Source organism: Dysidea avara, chromosome 3 (assembly GCF_963678975.1).
Source record: "Dysidea avara chromosome 3, odDysAvar1.4, whole genome shotgun sequence".
NCBI classification, from domain to species: Eukaryota; Metazoa; Porifera; class Demospongiae; order Dictyoceratida; family Dysideidae; genus Dysidea; species Dysidea avara.
Genome location: NC_089274.1, coordinates 39,153,269 through 39,175,733, shown reverse-complemented (window position 1 = coordinate 39,175,733; position 22,465 = coordinate 39,153,269). Strand labels below are relative to the sequence as shown.

The following is a 22,465-nucleotide window of genomic DNA, read 5'->3' as shown; positions in this document are numbered from 1 at the left end:
CTGTATTTAACGGATCGGCGGATCACGTGATATGCATACTCAACTCGATTTTGAGCACTGGGAAATATTTATACCCTAGTGTAACATACAGCATACTGTAGAATTCATATTTTATCCACAGGTAGGAAGCCTGAAGAGATTTCAATCGATACTATATAACTATAATAATTAGAGCGCGCGCGTATTAAAAATTTAACACACGTACAGAGTAAGATTATTTTAATTCACCTTAAAACTGAATCACTGATGTATTCTTTACACCAACACAATATTCAATAGACTAGTTCTGTATTGCAAAAACAAACGACAAAGGATACGCTAGCGCACTCACGTGTGAATAGGCTTTTAATATGTTGGCGTGTATCCTTTGTCGTTTGTTTTTGCAATACAGAACTAGTCTATTGATTATTGTGTTGGTGTAAAGAATACATCAGTGATTCAGTTTTAAGGTGAATTAAAATAACCTTACTCTGTACGTGTGTTAAATTTTTAATACGCGCGCGCTCTAATTATTATAGTTATATAGTATCGATTGAAATCTCTTCAGGCTTCCTACCTGTGGATAAAATATAAATTCTACAGTATGCTGTATGTTACACTAGGGTATAAATATTTCCCAGTGCTCAAAATCGAGTTGAGCATGCATATCACGTGATCCGCCGATCCGTGATCCGCTAAATACAGACGCCCCCCTTCTGTGTGCCAAATTTCAAGGCAATCGGATAACGCGTTCGCGTTTTATAGCAGTTTTTGTAAGTGTGCGAAAAGAGGAAGAAAAATAAGAAGAAAAAAACGAAGAAACTAAGCCAATTTTTGAAGTCGCATATCTCAGGAATGCCTGAAGCGATTTCGCTCAAATTTGGAATGTGGAGTACTGAAGTTGGAGGGAATGTACACAGCAAAATTTGTCTTGTTTCATCAAGGCAGCACAGAGCTACGGAGGTGCGAAAATTGCGTTTTCTTTCTTCCTGTCAATATACTCACGGGGTTGCGCGCCGGCTTCTTGGGCCGCACGACACACTACCGTGTGTCTTGATTTCGACTTGTAAAACTACTGTAAGCAAGGGAGAGAGTCTTTTATTTAATACATTCACCTGTAGAAGAAAGTTAGACCTTTTTAACACTAATTGGCACCAATGAACAGTTTAGTGTTACCTTTACTTATCTTATGAACACTGGTACTTAAATATTTGTTCAACTCTAGATCAGTACATTAACTTCAGACAACATATGCACGTACCATCAGACGATTGTTCAATAGTCACTATAGTAGTCTGCTGTTGATGAGAAACGGTGGATTTAAACACTACACTTACTTTGCCTCCATTCTTGTTTTCATCAATGACCTACTTTGATACTATATCTGATCGAACCCACAAACATTCCATGTCTAGTTTACCTAGCCACAAAATCTACATAAATAAATTAGTGAATCAAACAAAAATTTAAATGCATACCTTGTAGTAGGTTTCTGATCTTGTAACCCTTTCTTGTATTATCATTTCAGCAATATCCTCTTCATTATCAATCAAATTGGTAGCATCTACTGGTTTTACACAAACATGAGGCTTGTGCAAGGAGCAGTAGCGGGACCTCAATTCAGGTGTTAATGGGCAGCCAGTTTTAACTTTGCCAGGGAAACCTTGGTATGTAACAAACCCTGCTTCTTTAGCCAAGCAAATGTCATGATGGTTTTTGAGATTGCCATCTATTACAAGTACACTGTTGCATCCTTGTGCATCACACTTGTGACCTACACATCCATAACATATGCGTATTATTAACTGACATACAGCTGTACCTGTATATCTTTCAGAAAAACATTGGTGAAATGTAGGAGTTATGTGTCTCAGAATTTCATTGAAGCATGATGGTCTAAATACTTTTTGTTCTGGGCCAAACTTTGCTGGGTACCAACTAAGGACACACAGTACAGCATAAATCATGTGAGCATCTTCTAATCTCCTCCTGTATAAAGTTATTCTGTCCTTTAGCAATAGAACCCTACACAGTAATTGAAATTTTGTGTTTATTATATACACACTATTGTATCGTATATTACATTTTCTTACCCTTGATCATAATCATTCAGAGCATCTTCTACGGTCATATGTTCATAACCATGAACACAATTGTATATCTCAGCTCGCTGCTTGTAACTCAGTGTTCCAATGAGGATTTCTGCATCCAATTGAAATAATATTTTGGTCTCAAATGCAGTTTCTCGTGACAAAATGAAATAAGGTAATTCTTTCCAGTTATCATCATATACTACCTCTCCTACTTTTTTGGAATGATAGCCATAGTGCTGCACTGTATTACAAGTACCTTTCCTTGTGTTTTTACATATCTTTCTAAAGTGAATGGCTGTTACAGTTCCAAGAGTGTCACTGTAAAGAGTTAAATGACTAGGTCGATCAGCCTTTACAGCCAGCTCTCCTCCACAGGCTTGACATTTTGAAAGTGATGATATTAACACAATACCAATTGGTTTCCATCTCGACCTTGCTTGCTTAGAAGTAAATCTATCAAACTTTTGTCACATAAGAATGCATCTTTATCATAGTATTGCATATTGTCAACCTGTGTCTTGATTTTGGATTGTGTCAACTTTTCTTCATGACTCCCACTTGTAGCAAAGCTTGTAACTATTTTCCAATAATCAGGTAGATCTCTAGGAAGGTTGGTTGTAGCAAAAAGTAACTTTCTCAGTACAGAGGGAGAATTCACAAACTCAGCTAACTCCTTTAGAAGTTGCACTGCCATGACAGGAATTGCAACTGCACAGAGAAACTGCTCCCACAAATACACTGTACAGTCAATTGTTCAGTATATAAATAACCTTTGACAACAATGACCTTTTAGTCACTCCTAATGATTTAGTTCTTTGATGATGGAAGTAACAAAGCAAGGCTAATCACCAACTCTTAATGTGTTCGTAAACTTTGAGACATTAGTTGACTAAAGGAATGCAATTAATTATTGTGTGTTTCTCAAAATTAAAAAGCAAGACTCATTATCATCTTATAGGTGTCCATTCCTTCTGCAGTCATATAATTACTGGAGTTTTATTAACAGCAAATGCCTTAAAAGTGATGTCACACTTCCATACTATAAAAGTGACATAATTATGTGACCATTTACAGTAGTTCTTTTGCCTTAACATTGATTTGAGTGATCTAAAGCTGCTGAGTTGACTGCATTGTAGCACATTGCAGCATAATGGCTAGTCCAATACAAACAGATGTACAAAGGAAGAGTGATTTTTAAAAGAAGGTGGATGATACATACAAGAACCTTCAAACATGCTGGGAAGTGGATCTGAAATGGTCTAGTTATCCAGAAGTTATAGAGAAAGTAAGAATAATTATGAATATACTTCTGCACAATCATGTAACTAGATTGCACAGGAAAATGAAGAAGTAGAGCTAAGTTTATGTCACACACAATGCTTCTTTTACTACAGTTCAAACGTTTAAGCTTTAATAATGGTAGTAGATTGTATGCTATTGTCATATTTATGTAAGTATGTGCCTACTGTCAGCTACAGCATTTCACCACACACACACACACAATGATTAATATGAACATAGGCGGAACGTGTCATTAAAGAGCATGGGGATGCAAATGCAATTTCTTTAAACATTACATAAAAGCTGATAAGGGACTTTTATCTGACCCTACTATACAACAAGGCTAAACCACCAGCAATTGATAATACTACACATATGCATCAATTTTATATCTACGTATACTTGTCAATGTAGGGCTGCAAACAGATCAGGAAAGCACTTAGTGTGGCATCATCTGCAGTTGTCTGTGGATTGATCATCCTTGTCTCTTTCTTTATTTCACATTCAGAGACATGTGTTGAAAACACTAGCTGGGTTGAACAAGCTATTGTTTGGCTAACTGTTGGAATGCCAACTGGGAGTGGCAAATCGTCAATTTTTAAATATTTACTGAAGATTGTTAACCTCGTTCAGAAAAAGGGTCAAAGTTTCTGATGATTCTCCTTTGTGGCATCTTGATGTGGCAACTTTTGAAAAAATGGGAACATTGATGGATGAAAATGATGGCCGACTGTTAGGAATTTATGATGAAATGACCACTTTTCTAACACAAATTAATTTGTATAAATCAAGGGGCCATACTGATTCACATGATGTGGCAGTTTTTCTGCATCTCTTTCTGCATCTCTTTCTGCAACTCTACAATGGACACCCTTGGTCCAGGAAAACAGGTAAGTCAAAGCATGTTAGACTGCACACAATACTAAAATACCATTGCTGCTATTTATTTATGATACCCAATGCAACTATATTCAAATATGAAATACACAAACTACATTTCTAAGCTTCTTAATCATAGGAAAATGATTATCTGCACAATACACATGTATGTATGTATGTATGTACATATTATTACAAACTATACCACATTCTGATGTTTTGATGAAAAGCAACAAAACTAATGTATTTTCACATGTTTACACCATGAATTTCACTTTTCTTAGTTTAATACCGGAGAGGCTAAGTTTAGTATGGAGCACACAAGTCTGGTTGTAGGTGGCTTTACACAGCCCCTTGTAGCAAGATCAATGATTGAACAGCCAGGAAGCACTGAAAAGAGTCTAGCCCAAAGATTTCTTTGGATTTTCCCACAACCTCTCAATTAGAACCAATTGATGAAACATTTACCAATCTAATAGGTCAGTTAAGATTGAATCATTGCCAAATTATGTGTGTTATGCTTTGTAGTTAATTTACTGGCTGCACAGCTACCACGGAGTACTCCTAACAGAGCTTCACACAATAAATGGATGTTAAGGCCAAATAAACGAGATGAAGAAATCATGAATAACTATGAAACAGGAAGTGCAAGTTAGTGAAGCTGATGAAGAAAAGCAAGCCCGGAGGAGACGGTCCGGTTGGTCAGGCCTGAGCCGGACCAATAATCTGGAGTTGAACCAACTAGCTGACCAGCTCGAATTATATTACTCTCATGCAATCTTTGGACGATCACATCTACATGTAGCTACGTACATTTTACAGATGTCATTGAAAATGCATGACACGAGTAGTTACCTAGTTTCTCAGCCTAACTAAAGCACAAACTACACGTATAGTACCTCCAATTACCTTACAGTACAGCGTAGCATTCGTATCGTTTTGTACAGAAATGATTGTGGGTTCTACGTACACGCACAGTATCACGTGTGCTGACAATTGGCATTTATCACGTGTAAGGCAGGTGCCTTCTTTGATTCTAAACCAGCACACTTATATCACAATTTAATCTTCACAAAATAATCATTAGAATTCCCTGGCTTGTCACTCTTGGCTTCTTTTACTGGGCGAAGGGCTGGCAGTGACAAACCGCCAGATGACTCATTCCGCGGCAAGAAGCTGTACACCCATACATTACATGGCGCCATCTGGATGAGATGTTGAGTAGAAATCACTCCTCTTCAACTACCCACTTGTCCTGTCGAGATACTGAGCAAACTCTCAGTCTTACCCACATCGCGCCATTTTCGAATACTGATTGGTCTCGTGACTGTCCACCAGTATATTTACGTGATGATCCGATCCGTTCACTTCATACAAACCAGTATAGTAGTATACTGTATTTTTGTAGCTGTGTAGCTTTTTATTGTAGCTGTGTGAATTCACTGTATAGCTACAGCTAACTGCCTAGTCGAGTCGATTAATTATATCCTAGCTAAAGGGGGCTATGCTGCATGCATAGATAATATATACCTCCGTGTCCGGAGGTATATATTATCTATGCTGCATGGGTTCCCTGTGAAATTTGGGGGGAAAGTTGCAAGTTGCTAGCTAATTTTACTTTAAAATTTAGCATCAATTTTAAATTTTAAGGCATTTTCAAGCCTTTAAATTGCAAAAAATTCTGCAGCTCCTGGGAGTTGCATCCCAGACCCCCCTTGAACTTCTAATTGCTAGCTACAACTAAATGAACCATACAGCAAGTTTCATGCTGTGTCCCCTGTATGTCAGGTCTACAATTATACATAGTATAGAAAGTCTGCAGAACAACAGATAGGTTTGAGCATACACAGTAAAAACAAACTAGTGAACGTCACTACTAAATGTAGTGAACGTCACTACTAATGTCTGCCACAATACTCACTATTTTTGTGTAGTGACGTTCACTACTATTTTTGTGTAGTGACGTTCACTACTAATTTTGTAGTGAATGTCACTACATTGACCACCAAGTAGTGACGTTCACTGCAAAATGTAGTGACATTCACTACAAAAAGTAGTGAACGTCACTACTTAAAAGTAGTGAGTATTGTGGCAGAGCAATTCACTACTAAATTTTTACAGTGTAGCTAGCTAGCAGTGAAATATCACTAAAATTGCATATCTGAGTGTCTAATTTTCAAAATTTCCTGTGGGGGCATGCCCCCAGACCCCCTAGAATGCTCGTGCTTCGCACACTGTGCAACAGCTCCTCTCTCATTAATTGGCATGTATATAGTAGCAATTTCAGTCAATGGTCTGACCAACTCAATTTTCCCTCCTCCGGCCCTGGAAAAGTAAGAGACAGCAGAATTTATTACAAAATATAATTTCATCCAACGGCAGTTGCAAGCTTTCTGTGAGCAAGATGATCTTATCAGTGGGTTTCTTAGTAAAGCAAAAGGGCAGCTATTGAGAATAGCAACATGCCTACATGTGCTTTTTAAGATAAGCACTCCTAATGATATTGATGAAACAATAGATGAACTAGCATTAAAAGCTGCAATTGATTTCATTGAAGTTTGCTGTGATCATGCTTTCATGATAACAGGAAGGCGTAATATTTTACACAGAGTGGAAAACGATGAAGACGGTGGTGGTAAGTATGTATATGTGTACAAACAAGGTATGCACTCACATACCACTGGCCATTCACCAGCTGTGGATCCATGCCGGAAGTAATGTATTAGTTGATAATATGTATTAAATGTGTTCTCACCAAACCTGCCTCAAATTACTTCCTTTGCAACTTGGCAATTTTGGTTTGATACAATCAAGCACCTTCAGAATGACTTTCAACAAATCCCTTTCTTTGTTTTACATGGTTGACTGCAAGGTACGCAATCCACGGGTAGCTCGACATTGCCATTCTCTTCAGTAGACATCCTTGTTGATCCTATTAGATTGAAAGACACTATATAGTAGGCTTCAAAGAACTGAAGCTAGGAAAAAAGCTGACTGGTGATCTTAGGCAGGGAATATATAGGGTGGACATTTTAACACTTTTCTTTGTTACTGTGTATGCTCTACTGACACTTTTCTTTGATGTATGCTTATAAGAGCTGTTGTAAAAAGGAAATGAAGCAATGCAAAGTTGATATGGGAACCGAATTCTTCGAAATATAATAATATTGTCAAGTGCCTAATTATGCAGTTAAAAGTTACTACACAGCTAGCATTTGACTGTTCTATTAGAGAAGACTTATCTTTATTGTGATATTCAATACAGTATCTCACATCTGTGGTAAATCATACTTCAGGCACCTTATGCATGCTCAAAATTAAGCTAGCGTGACTAGCAAGTCATGGATGTCTTAGTAGTTCATGACGTTATTATGTGTTACTGGATTGACAATTGCCGAGTGAAGGTTTGTGAATTTTCTAGGTCACATTATAGAAGAGGTAGAGGCTGAAGGTAAAGCAATAAGGCATCAGATAATTCAGCAATAAAATTGGATGATAAAAATAATTTCTTATAAGAAAAGTAAAATGCACTCTTAGACTAATTAAACATCCCGATATATTTCAAAATGTAACTTTACTGATATAGCTATATATACCACTTTAGCGTGGGAGTTCAAAGGTGCCGCTCAGGGTTTAACTCGTATATTTTCCGGACAATATCATGAGAAAGCGGTTTGCCAATGACTTTGATACTGACCCAGCCAGTTCAAAGAAACAATGCACTTTGACTCGTTATATTGAGCGATATAGAGCTTTGTATTGTGAGACTCATTTTTGTAGTGGTTGCTAAGCTGAGTATATTTACTAAGATAAGACTAGTTAGTTGTTAGTAAAAGATAGTGAAAGCACAAAATAATTGTTTGGGCGATCATGGATGTGTATTTCTACCCACCGCGTATCAGCCTTTGAACAGACCACGGACAGCAAAGCTACATACTATTGCTACGTTGAAATAGATTAGTCACTTACAATCCTAAATACTTAACTTAGTATAATGACTGTCCCAATAGCGAAGTTAGTTGGCTTAACTTAGTACAAATATGATAACAATATAAACTCAATCCCACAATCATGAGTTTTCTAACATTTCGTGTTGAAGCATAGTAACGCATTATTGACATTTTAACGTATGGACAATGTTTTGATGGCTATTAGCCATGCTTTTAAAACCACGATCGATTTTCAGGTGCTACTGTATAAAACAAATGGGATGAGTTCTCGTTAGTTATTTCACCTATTAGCAGTGGCGGAGGAAGTAGTTGATATGATAGTCTCGCGTGCCAGACGGTTTGTGTGGGGGCGGCAAATAAACCGTCTGGTCACTGTTGCACACTTTCCGTGAACTCACTGGAATGCAATTAGATTACATCACGGCATTGTTTTGCGCCAAGGATGATGCAATAATCGTTCCAATCACCTCTTTGAGCAGACTAAGACAATAATTGTACTGGTAATGTCCTGGTGACGTATTCGAAACATTGCTGAACGTCTTCCTCGACAATTCTGTCGTTTCACAAATCCGTAGCGAACCAGGATCGTTCTTATACGAACGCTTTTAAGAGCCCTGTACTAGGGAAACAAAGATCCTAAGCCCATGGCGTTGTTAAACTTTCGAAAAAGTAATCTGTAGCCGAGATTCAGTTCTTTATTACACTAAGAATTTGAATTATTAGTGGTTGTTTCGTCACAGAGTGCGCGAAGCGATCTGATTGGCTCTGCCAACATTCCGGCAGTGGTCCTGGAATGTGTGCAACAGTGACCAGACGGTTTATTTGCCGCCCCCACACAAACCGTCTGGCACGCGAGACTATTGATATGAGGGGGGGCTCCGCTGGGCTGACCCAGACTTATTTCTATAGTTTGGTAAGGTGAGACCAAAAAAAAAAAAAAAAGGTCACAACCAACTGACAAGAGTTTCCACCTCACCAGCTACCATTTCTAGCTGATAAACTACATAAAAATCCTTACATAGCTCGCTACACACTGACTACTTTATTAGAGTGACTGCTCTATTAGAGTATCTCGATCTTTATCACGGTCTTCAAGAAAGATAATTTCGGTGTGATATCATTCTGAGGGGGCTCAGCAGACCGAAGGGGGGCTTTAGCCCCCTAGCCCCCCCCCCCCCCCCCTTTCCGCCGCCTATGCCTATTAGGTGAGTGTGCCTCAAGTGATATATATCACTTATACCACGGCTGTGAGGGATTTTGTTGACATATACACCCGTAGCCCTCGGGCTTTGGGTGTATATATCAGCAAAATCCCTTGCAGCCGTGGTATAACTATTAAATATGATGCTGGTAATTTTCACCCTGACTTTTGTTCTGTGGGCACTTAGCTATCTCATATATCATTGTGCAGAAAATTTGATGCTGAGATTGTGATTCTTAGCTGTAGAGCTATTTCATGCACATTTCTAATAGTACATGGATGTATATATCGAGCATCCAAATGTAATAATAATGCCAAAATGGTGCTCTTTGTTTGGAGGACACTATAGATTTTGATTAGGTTTTGTATGTAGTTTAGTTACTTGTACTTAGTTTGGTATATAGCTTGTAATTAGTCTTTGTATTCTTTTGTGTTATATTAGGGATGGGCGGTATTGCATTTTTGAATAACGTTATGGTATCAGGAGAAATACCTCGGTATCACTAAATACCTTTTAAACTTGGGTAAGCTATGATTTGCACTTATACCCACATTTTTTAAAAGAAACAAATGAAACAACGATAATATTGTGCCACAAAGTAAGTTTTGAAGTATCCCAAAAAGTAAAAACCATTGTGAATACTTCAACATGCACTCACAGCTGTGTGTTTGTCCACAGCGTAATCATGGTTGTATGAGGCTTGACTTCATGTACGTATGGTCATCACTAAACTACCAAAAATTAATTACTACATCAAATTCGGTATTCGGTATTTTTAGAAAACCACTTCAGTATCTGAAAAATACCTTTTTAACTACTAATACCTAAATACCTCCCAACCCTATGTTATATATAATTGGCACAAGTTAGCACAAACTCTAGGAATCATTTTAAAGCCTAAAAAAATGTAATAGTATAAATTGCATGGATACACAACTTGAATGACAATATTTATTATTACTAGAGAGTCCTTAATTAATTAATTGTTATTATCATATAACCATTTACAGTGGTGGATCCAGGGAGGACAGGGGGCATGTCCCCCCCTTCAAAAAATCACATACAATATCGCGATACTCTAATAGAGCAGTAAATCACTCTAATAAAGCATCCACAGTGTTCATGAGGCAGTGTAGCTTACCTATGAAGCTATAAATAAGGATTTTATTTTACATATGTATGTAATACAATCTATATTTGGTAAAGGATAGCCATTATTGCTGTGACCTTGTTTATTTTGCTCTTCAACTTTTCAGCAATGTGCACCCCCCCTCTTTTCCAAACTCTGGATCTGCCCCTGATTTATAACATTGTGGTCACAGCTTCAGGATTGGAGTAGCAGAGAAGGGAATAGAGGATTCATGATCAATCATCAAGACCTGGGGGGATGGAAACAGTATTGCACATCAGCAAGGACATCAGAATATAGTATATGCAACCAGTGCATGAGACCATGCAGAGCCTTGATCACCACTGAAATTAAGCAAACTTTCAAACTTTATGTATATAGCAATTAAAAACTAAAAGTTGCAGTACTTATGCTTTGCTGAAAGAGCATGCCCCCATGCAAACTCCCTTGCCCGTTTAGCAGAATAATATAAAGGATTGAGCCTCCTTATCATCATTGTTTATTTATTTATATTAAATACTGCAAACCTCCCAAAATGGAGTATTTATGCACACATACAAACAATTACACAAAATTTGTAAAGTAGCTAGGTTAATACAAAAATATTTCAATACTCTCTTCTTAATTTGTTGCTTCAAAAACTGTAGCTGGTACACTGTTCCACATTTTAAGAGTTGAAGATAAAAGGAGTGCAAATAAACATCAATTTGAGCTTGCAATCAGTGTTGGAATCTTTGTGAATGACCTCTTGTTCAACTATCCTGGCCTCTATATCAGTAGGGACCTTAGCTACCACTTTTACCTTTGTTTGCTCTGGTGCCCCTGATGCATCAGCAACATACAGTAGCTATAAGATAAAGCTAGTTAATGCCCCTATAGGCACTTCATGTATCAAAAACTGTTGATACTCTTATGTGGCAAGAATGTTTTATAATTCTACCTATAGTGGACTGGACTGTTATACGTATATTAAATCCCTAACTTATTCGACTGTGCATGTTGTTATCCTAACTCATTTGCTATTATGCATGGGACTCTCGCTTGCCTATAATAAAAAGAAGAGAAAATTAGGATTTTTTAAGCTGGATTAGGGATCAAAGAACAATAAAGCAGGGAAACAAGGGAACAGCTAAAAGTTGTGAAACAAGGGAGGTTGTCTATACCTGCAGATATACTAGTGGACATCTAATCCCTACTCTTCAGTCTATGACTGAATGACTGAATTAGGAATTAGATGTCCACTAGTATATCTGGAGGTATAGGCAACATCCCTTGTTTCACAACTTTTTAGCTGTTCCCTTGTTTCCCTGCTTTTTGCTGTTCTTTGATCCCTAATCCAGCTTAAAATTCCTAAGTTTTCCTTCTGCTTGTTTGTATACTTTTTTAATAACACAATTGTGACTACTGAATCCACATGTACCACATCCACGTGTACCACATTAAAAGAAAGAATGGCACCAGGCATTCCATAAAATAATTTTGCATCTGAATGTGTGCCCCAGTAATCAATTATGCACTGAACAGTGAGGTGGCCATTACGCTTCATTTGTAGCTATATTCTGCTTGCTTTACAAACAAAGGACAGTACAAGAAGCTTCTCTGCAATGATTCCAGTCGCTACAGAAAATGCGGGCGTAAAACACAACACAGCCGGAGGGGAGCCATATCACGCTATCGCAAATTGATACCTTGTGTTGTCAGCGAAAAGAACTGGAACACAAAGGAGGACAAAGGTAAGTCCATGATATGTGCATTGTACATGCTGCGGTTGGTGAAAAGGCACTTCTCAGGATGAAGCAACGTCAAACAGTGAAAAAATCAAGCCCGTAGCCTTATCCATTGTCAAGTTATGCTTGGCTGAAGGCATCAGTTAGATAGTTAGTCATTAAATAATTTTTTTTTTAAAATTCCGACTTGATGGAAGGGTTTTGGATCACTCTGAAGGAATTTCTGGGCTTGGCTATGCCTAAACAATACTGCCAAGCTGTTATGAAGGAATTTTGAGGGTTTTAGGGTGATATTCAGTTTTGGGAAAGAAAGCCCAAAACTGCATGATCCCTAATATACAGTAGTGTATGATAGCTGTCTGTATGCACCGTTTTAGTGTTGTGCAAACTGTTAGTTAATAGAGGTGTATCCAATAATGACAACTAAGTCACATGATCCGATGTATCTGTATGCCTTTGTTGCATAGATGGATCGAGGACATCCTTAGTGGGTAACTCATTCTAAGGTATCAAAGCAAAATTTAGTAGCATTAAAGTGCTATCGATTTTCTCAGTTGCAGGACATTTAGTTTTATGTATAGATGTGCATGGATTCCTTATGTCTCACATTACCGTCAATCATGCAAGACATTCTGAAGGAGCTAGATATATAATAATAAAATCATGATTTAGAATTGACTGATTACAATTGCTAGAATCTAAAAGTATCAACTGTGCACCATTGTCAAGTGTGGGTGTGACATTGTTTATAGTCTGCTGTTGATTAGATATGGATGTATACAAGTTATTGATGGATAAGATGATATCACTAGTATTATATCGCAAATCGGCTTTGTGTAAAACTTGCTCAATCTCTTCAATAGAACAAACAGTTCAAGATACTGTTCCCTATGCACAACTATGATTGAACAAACTACAGTACAACATATTATTATACATATGATCAAAGGTAAATTCTGCCTATGATGCTTATATTATATATATATATATAAAGAACTTTGCGTGGGAGGATCAAAGCAAAAAGTGTTCTATATTTGCCATACAAGCACAAGTGTTCTATATTGGGCAGTTGTAGAGCACTCTAATAAACCACAGTTCTATATCAGGTAGTTATAGAACTGCCAGGTCTATTTTGTATGCTAATAGCCTACTTTGAGTGAGTAATCGCTCATTCTGGCCAGTACAACTAATCAACCAAGCCAGTGTAGGCTGATAGCCTGTACTGCACTGGCTGACCAATCAGCCCAACCAGTAAGAGGAGAATCACAGGATTTAATTTATAGACACACTTGAAGATTTTGATGATGGTTGCTTGCAGTCAGCACAGTGAACGTTCTTACTATGTTTTGTTCACATAAACAGACAAGTCCTAGGAATATCACAGCAATGTGCTTATTAAAGTACCACAATCAAAAACGTTGTTGAGGAGATGGACTAGACTCACAAAATGACTAATGCAGGCACAGCACAGTGTAACACAGGTGCAATGCCTATTGTACCAATGATAACACTACTCTGTGAGTTTCTAATTGTTTCGTGTGTCTTGTGTGTATCTCAAGTTGACAGTTCTCTATACCAGATAAGGCACTGCCTTTCACTCATGCTGTACAGGAAATATATCACACAAAGAGTGGTCTCGAGATGAAATATAGCACGAGGCGAAGCCGAGTGCTATATTTGTCTCTCACCCACTCTTTTCATGCTATATTTCCCATATAGCACTTGCGGCAGTGCTTTATCTAGTACACATACACACACACACACACACACACACACACACATATATATATATATATAAGATGATTTGCTACTGCATTTACCAGCACAATGGACTCAGCATCAAGCCAAAAATTGCAATCAGAATTCAATTCCCATAAGTATTCTAATTGCACTTTTAACTCCAAAGCTTACTATATTATACTAAAATACAATTGGGGAATCGAACATGATGGAAGTTATATGTGCTAATAAGTCACTCTCTAGTAAGGGTTTCTATATGTATGCAAATACATGAAATATTAACCAGGAGAAAATATCTTGACCACCTGGCAAAGTCCTGTATAAGTGTTTGAGAGTACATTGGATAGCTACAGGATCTACAGTAGGTCCATGGACAGTTATGGATTTTTTCAATTGTAACTTCTCAAACACTTAATACAGCGTCTTTAAAGGCTGTAGGACCAGAGGTACCTTCAGCACAACTTTTGCTGTCACTATAGGCTTAATAAACTGACATATATTTGTGCAATAATATTCTGTCACTTTGAGATAATAAGTAACTTTCTAGGGTTCTATCTAGCTCAGATCATGCAAACATTCAAGTGTAATCCTATAGCTTTTCTGCAACTTGAGTAAGTTATAGATCTAGAGATTATATATATGTATAGGTCAGCGTTGAAACCGGGTCGGGTCATCCGGGTCACATTTTCTCCGGGTCATCCGGGTTTGACCAGGTTTACAATTTATCCGGGTCTGACCCGGATTGGATCACGTGAGAAACGAAATTGTTCGTTTGACGACGTGGAAAGCCAACTTATAAATGCTATCGCGTAGCTCTTTCGTGAGCCACGCCCACTTATCGCATTACCAACATACGCTCAGCCACGCTCATTTGTTAGTAAGTGTAGTATGTAGCACGAAATTGAGGGTACCTATGGTGAGGAGTAGCTATTGTCAGTAGGTGAAGACTTTTTTTTTTTTTTTTTTTTTGGTCTTCAAGCTGAAGTTGCAATATTTACTCAACACGAATCGAACGCTGAAAATGTAGACTCGTTCGCTCGCTCGAGACTAGCCGAAACACGTCTCGTCACATCCGGGTCAGTGGGTCATCCGGGTCAGCAGTAGTGACCCGGTTTCAACGTTGATATAGGTGCCTCACCACTCCATGTATGCCAGTAGCTATATATTCCAAACTGCTAGCTATTTGTACAGCTATATATCAAGCAAAATTTGTGTTTTCCATTGAATATCAGTTAACTGGCTACGATTACGCATTACGACGACATAGTCTCGCGTGCCAGACGGTTTGTGTGGGGGCGGCAAATAAACCGTCTGGCCACTGTTGCACACTTTCCGTGAACTCACTGGAATGCAATTAGATTACATCACGGCATTGTTTTGCGCCAAGGATGATGCAATAATCGTTCCAATCCAGACTAAGACAATAATTGTACTGGTAATGTCCTGGTGACGTATTCGAAACATTGCTGAACGTCTTCCTCGACAATTCTGTCGTTTCACAAATCCGTAGCGAACCACGACCGTTCTTATACGAACGCTTTTAAGAGCTCTGTACTAGGGAAACAAAGATCCTAAGCCCATGGCGTTGTTAAACTTTCGAAAAAGTGATCTGTAGCCGAGATTCAGTTCTTTATTACTCTAAGAATTTGAATTATTAGTGGTTGTTTCGTCACAGAGTGCGCGAAGCGATCTGATTGGCTCTGCCAACATTCCGGCAGTGGTCCTGGAATGTGTGCAACAGTGACCAGACGGTTTATTTACCGCCCCCACACAAACCATCTGGCACGCGAGACTAACGACGACACCCACTACCTACCTAGGTTTGCCCCCCATGCTGGGTAAGGGATTGCTCGTTACTGCACGCCCACGGCTTCCCCAACGGCTCACGTGACCTCAGTAGGCTTGGGTGAGACACGTGGGCGTCAGTTCCCACTGTACCCAACACCAGTCACAGTGTATTGCCTAATGCACCTATCAATGTTAAGCCCCACTACCCCCCTCCCGGGCTTACTAGGGGATTAGTGGGGGATTTTGACCTGATTTGATCTGAAACTCTGCCCCACTAGTGGGGCATTTGACCGCTCGAAATTTTAGGCGTTTGTTTTAACTTGCAAGCTGAAGGAATTGACCTGTTTCCTAAAGTACCTAACAGCCATACTACATGGAGATTTGACCACTAGTCGTTCCCCCATGGGTGGAGAATTTGATTTTTCAAAAAGTCAAATCCCCACCATTTCCCCCACTACGCCCGGGAGGGGGTAGGTGGGGGATAACATTGATAGGTGCATAAGCACAATACACTGGAATTCAGACATACCCCTGGGAGAGGAGAGGTGGGAGAAAACTAGTTCGCACTTCTGCTCGTGTATGCTTATTGTTCCGTGCACGTGATGCCGGATAGCCTGCCACCATTTCCGTCCTCTATCTCCGTGACACTTTAAAGAACCGGCTACGATCGGCCAGTTAACCTGGGTTAAACTGCGTCTAACCCTCATTTAACTGGCTACGATTACGCATTTCGACGACACCCACTACCTACCTAGGTTTGCCCCCCGTGCTGGGTAAGGGATTGCTCGTTACTGCACGCCCACGGCCTCCCCAACGGCTCACGTGACCTCAGTAGGCTTGGGTGAGACACGTGGGCGTCAGTGCCCACTGTACCCAGAGGCTGGGTTGCTATGCAATCCAGGCCTCACCCAAGCAACGGGGGTTTCTTTAATTTGTTTTAGTTTGTTTGCTTGCTTACCCTTTGCTTTGACCCCTCAATCATATGCGCTCTGGATTCGGGTCCTGTCAAACACTCAGCATATTTCCCTCACTTAACCATATGTATGCACCACCATTTTGTCCCACTGTGCTTAGCATACTATTAGCAACGTTTCAACAACGCAGGAGCTTCCGAAACTAAACAATCAACTCTGCTGTCTATATACACCCCCTTTTTGTCATATCGTGTAATTAACAACATCCATATACCATTTACCAATTAACCCTAACATACCCGTTAATATTTGGAAATAGCCTTCTGAGTAAAAGGCTTTTTGCGATACATGTACCGTACTGATAAACTATTGTATAAATGAAGTGCCATCATTTAACATACTGTAATCCATCCCTGTCACTTTTATCTCAATGCTTATTTTTGCTGTGTAAAATGTCTGTAGGATAATTTTTAAAGGCGGAATTTTGGACGGCACACGAAACATTCACCACGATCCCTACCTAAACGGTACGACTGTACTGTTTGATACAAGTACTGTACTAATTGTATTGTCACCATACACCTGTACCAATGTCAGAGTCCCTTGTAGAGTCTATGGTGGTGTCCAATGATCATGTTACCGCAACTGCCCAATGCTCTGAATGTCAAAGTGAAGAAATATGCCCAGTGCTCTAAATGTCAAAACGAAGAAATTCGATGGTACTCCCACTGGCACCAAGGTAATCTCATCTTGTTCAAACTCATTACGTTCGTCGCTGTAGATTCTCAGTAAACAGTCCTGGGTGCTTCTGCCCATGACCTACTGGGGTCTAACCTGACCGCATTGATGTTATGTTGCACATGCACACACACTCTGGCATGACACCGAAAAGGTTTTTATTAATTGCTGGACAAGCTTAAGAGACTTAAGTTGACTCAGATGAGAAAAGGCAAAACTTGGGAGTTACAGTGACTAAAAATGAAATGAAGCACTGGACGATCAACCATGCTAGCTGTTCAGGCACTGGTGAATTGTATTGGCATGTGGTGATAACAGGGCGATCGATGTTAACTATAAATAAATACATTCAGCACAAGAACTATTCTAATGCTATGCTTAGGAGAAAGAGAAATCACTTGTAAAATATGCAGTAATTATAACCTTTGCAGCTGGATCGTAGTTGTATTACATCTGAAATTGAGATAACAAAAATTCATGGTAAAAATTTGTTTAAAATATTTTCATGGTCTCAGACCAACCACGAAAATATATTTACCACAACAATTTTCCTACCTACAGCACACACACACACACACACACACACACACACACACACACACACACACACACACACACACTACACACACACACAAAGCCTCTGGCAGCCATGTACAACACAGCTATTGTCACCCAACAAGCCGGCACTAATTGACACCAGGTCCTCATCATAAACACACACTCACTACACATGAACACTATACACGCACACACACTACGCACGCACACACACTCACACTCTACATTCACACGCACGCACACTTCACACAGACTACATTGTAATATGGGTAATATTGGTAATAGTGGTAATATGGATAATAGTGGTAATATGGGTAATAGTGATAATAACACACACAAAGCCTCTGGCAGCCATGCACAACACAGCTATTGTCACTCAGCAAGCCAGCACTAATTGACACCAGGTTCTCATCATAAACACACACTCACTACACATGAACACTACACATGCACACACACTACGCACGCACGCACACACACACACACACTCACACTCTACATTCACACGCGCGCACACTTCACACACACTACATTGTAATATGGGTAATAATAAATATTGGTAATAGTGGTAATATGGATAATAGTGGTAATGTAGGTAATAGTGGTAATATGGGTAATAGCACACACAAAGCCTCTGGCAGCCATGCACAACACAGCTATTGTCACTCAGCAAGCCAGCACTAATTGACACCAGGTCCTCATCATAAACACACACACACACACACACACACACACACACACACACACACACACACACACACTACACACACACTACACACACTACACACACACACACTACACACAGACACACATACAATATGAGCAATTGGCATTTGATTCCCAACTTAGTATAAGATGTCAATGGTGGGTGCATTGTTGCCACCAAACTTGAACAAAACATGCATCAGTGAGTATCAAACCTGAAGTCTACCAATTTCCAGACTCTATACCTCTAAGCTGTGATGTATCATGTCCACCTCCACCTGCCAACCAAACACACAACATACACATGGCACACACATTTTTGAGAACCTGAGCTCTCCATTTTTATGTTTTGTTTATGGTATGTACACAAAGGGACTAAAACAGGCCTATGAACCATTATTTTGCCTATGACTAAAATTTAGCTTATTCTCTGTATGAGCAAGTACAGTTAGGAATCAACAAAAGAAAGTTATGAAACAAGGGAATAGCTAATAAAGTAGTGAAACAGGAGAGGTTGTCTCTACCTGCAGATATACTAGTGAATCCCTATACTTCAGTCTTATAACCATGACTGTAGTAGGGATTAAATATCCACTACTATACCTATTGGTATAAGCAACCTCTCTTGTTTCATTACTTTTTACATAGCTATTCCCTTGTTTCATAATTTTTTTTGATCCCTAATCCAACTTAAAATTCCTTTTCTGTTGTTTTTTTGTAACAATTTGTAAAGATATAATCACCCCTGTATCCAAAACAACTGCCTACCAGCAATGTTTCTTTCCACACACCAGGAATAGCGTTCCAGATCACATCATTGAATCAGAAATAATTATATAGCTACTCAACTTGGATTTGTTATAGCACTTTACTTTAGGGTCTAACTCTCCTATATATTACTAGGGTCTAGCTAATCTTCCTGGATATTACCAACAGCACCTTAGCTGCTATTCCAGTATATAATGATTCAATAAGCAAATACCACATCAAAATGAAGAATGGTGACTCACATACGAATGTAGCGTCTGAATGTGCACCCCAACTATCATTCAGTAATGAATAGAGAAGTCCCGTTATGCTTTGTTTTCAGAAATGTTCAGATCACTATGCAGCGTTGTAGAGGAGGAACAGTAGAGTCTGAGAAACACTTCTGCACGCAGTAAATAAAGCTATCACAGAAAATACAGACTTTTCGTGACACTCAGCAGAGAGGAAACATATATATGCATTCTGCAAATTGATACCTGGTACTGTCAGTGGAGGGTGATGGGACAGTGACACAAAGGTAACTCCATGATGGACGTACTGTAGATACTAAACCAGTCAAGTGGAAGCACTCCCTAACAGATAAAAAAATCAAGCCCAAAGCCTTAGCAGTTATTGAGTTGCACTTGTCTGAAGGCATCAGTCAGTCAATCAGTTAATCAGTGAACCTGTCAGCAGAAAATTCACTATATATATATATATTTAAAATTTTCATATTAAGTATTTCAAGTCATGCCGAAGGAACTTTTGGGTTTAACTATACCTAACTGATACTGCCAAAGTGCCATGAAGGAAACTGAGGCTGGATTTACATAGTATAGCATATATCATACAGTATGATAGTTTTGGGCTTTGCTAGCCAAAAAATAAGCAATACAGCGGTGAATCAGTTGTGTACCTATGAAACAATAACACATGAGAGTGTCACATGTATAGTACATGTACTTGAATACATGCAGTAAAGATATTTATACACTCTGCACTATTTAGTTATAACTATGTATTTAGTTGTAAATGCTTTGCATAATGACAATATTTTAATATTGGTGACACGAACGTATATGTAACTACAATCAGGGATTCACAACAGTAACATCATTCCTATAGGTTTAGGTATGGACAATCATCGTTACAGGTCCAGACATATGAGTAGCCATACCTACTGTAATGTAAGTCCACAATGAAAGTTATATTTTGTGAACAGAGGTTGAAACTGTGAACTGTAGTGGACCTGTAACAGATGCAAGTCATACCTGAATGTCCACAGTACACAACCATCTCAAATCCCTGTTTTATGGGTTGCTACAATTAGATGTAACAAATGAGAATCAGTTAATCCACATCATAAGTTGTAAAACACTTGAAGGCAAAACATTCAGGGTATATGAACTGACCACTTGGATGATAAAATTACCAACAGAGGTATGATTGATGGTCCACAGGTGCACGATAGCATTAGTCACAAAGTGACAAACAGTAAACATTCTGAAATTATCCAATGGTAAGAAAATCAAGTATGTACCATGAGGTTTCATTTGGTATTGTCACCTCATAGTTTTGCTTTGTAGCTGATGTATGTACAAGTGTGTATGTTGCTGTTCGCTGCTTTCTGTTACTATATTGCTGCCATGCACTTCTTGTTGAACTTCACCGTGCCACTGACATACTACAACAGCTGAAGTGACAACAGCAACAAAATACAGTACTTTAGCAATGAAAGACACATACTGAAATCTGAATTTGTGCTGACTGTATATGCACAATGCCACATGAGCTGACATTAATCGCTCTCAATGATATGTATGAAAAAATCAAGCATAATGAGTGCTGACATTGAACAAATGCAGGCGGCATACGGGAAACAGAGAATTTATTTGGTGTTACACTTCATCTATTCTTACGTTAGTTACAGATGTACCTATTTTATGCTTTTTGACAAAAAAAGTTGTCTTCTCCATGAGGCAAAAAACAAGGATGTTGCATGATGTCTTGCTCATGCACATGACATTGGTTCATTCACACACAAAATATCATAGCTACATACACACTCTAGAGGCCAAATTAGCAAGAGATCAAGGAAGAGTAAACATTTTCGTAACTTGAAAAGTAAAAACCAGTAAACTTATATCTCCATTCTCCTTCTCTTACAACAAGTGTTGTTGGTATCAAGTTACTGGGAGATAGACACTGCTAGCTACTAGTCTACTAAATTTTGTCATGGACAAGGCCATAGGTTGTGCCTCGGGTTGTGCTAAACAATTTATTATTAGCTTTACCAGCTGTATAACTTACAAACCAACTCTTCAAGGTTAGTGAATCTCCTGGGTGCCTTTCTAGCGAATAAATCACCCTTTCAATGTAGTATCAGGTGCAATATGTCAACAGGGACCTTGCCAACCAGAAGTGGTAGGATTTATCATTTTACTATTATTAATTCCAAAATCCTTTGTCACAAGTAATGGTATTCCAGTAATTGGGGGTTTACACTAATTTCGCAACACTTCATGCCCACGGGTGCCCCTGCAGTAGTCCAAAGTTAAGGTTAAGGTTTGGGTTCAGCTTTGCTACTATAAATTCAGGGTTTGGGTTCAGCCATATTCTTTAACTAGTGTAAAAGTAATTTTAAAAATTAAAACATGGGAATAGAGATCGCTGAAAAAGTAAAGAAAAAAGAGTCAACCAAGCCAGCATGTTAAACACACAGAGATCTCTATTTGGACTCAATGGATATGGTAGAAATGAAGGTTAGAACAGTAATTTCTCCGTAAATCAGGGGCAGATAAGTACTGAGAATTCTTCTGTATAAATGTTTATTTGAGTCCAAATAGAGATCTCTGTGTGCCAGTTTAACATGCTGGCTTGTTTGACTCTTGTTTCTTTACCTTTTTCAGCGATCTCTATTCCCATGTTTTAATTTTTTAAATTACTTTTACACTAGCTTGTTTACTTTTTTATAAATCCATTTATGGATAATAAGATGTGCTGGTGGTGCTTGATATTACACAGTACTAAACATG

General features: G+C 38.7%; 1 long non-coding RNA gene across 2 annotated transcripts; it reads left to right on the top strand.

The window, feature by feature from the left end:
* The first annotated feature begins 481 nt into the window (after positions 1–481).
* Positions 482–5,506, top strand: LOC136250921 (uncharacterized). Of its 2 annotated transcripts, XR_010698820.1 has the most exons (5): positions 482–1,646; positions 2,093–3,357; positions 3,768–4,243; positions 4,517–4,711; positions 4,761–5,506. It is a non-coding gene; the product is annotated as an uncharacterized lncRNA (long non-coding RNA). The 2 variants fall into 2 exon arrangements; XR_010698819.1 differs by having other exon boundaries at positions 482–3,357; positions 4,761–5,500.
* Positions 5,507–22,465: the final 16,959 nt, after the last annotated feature.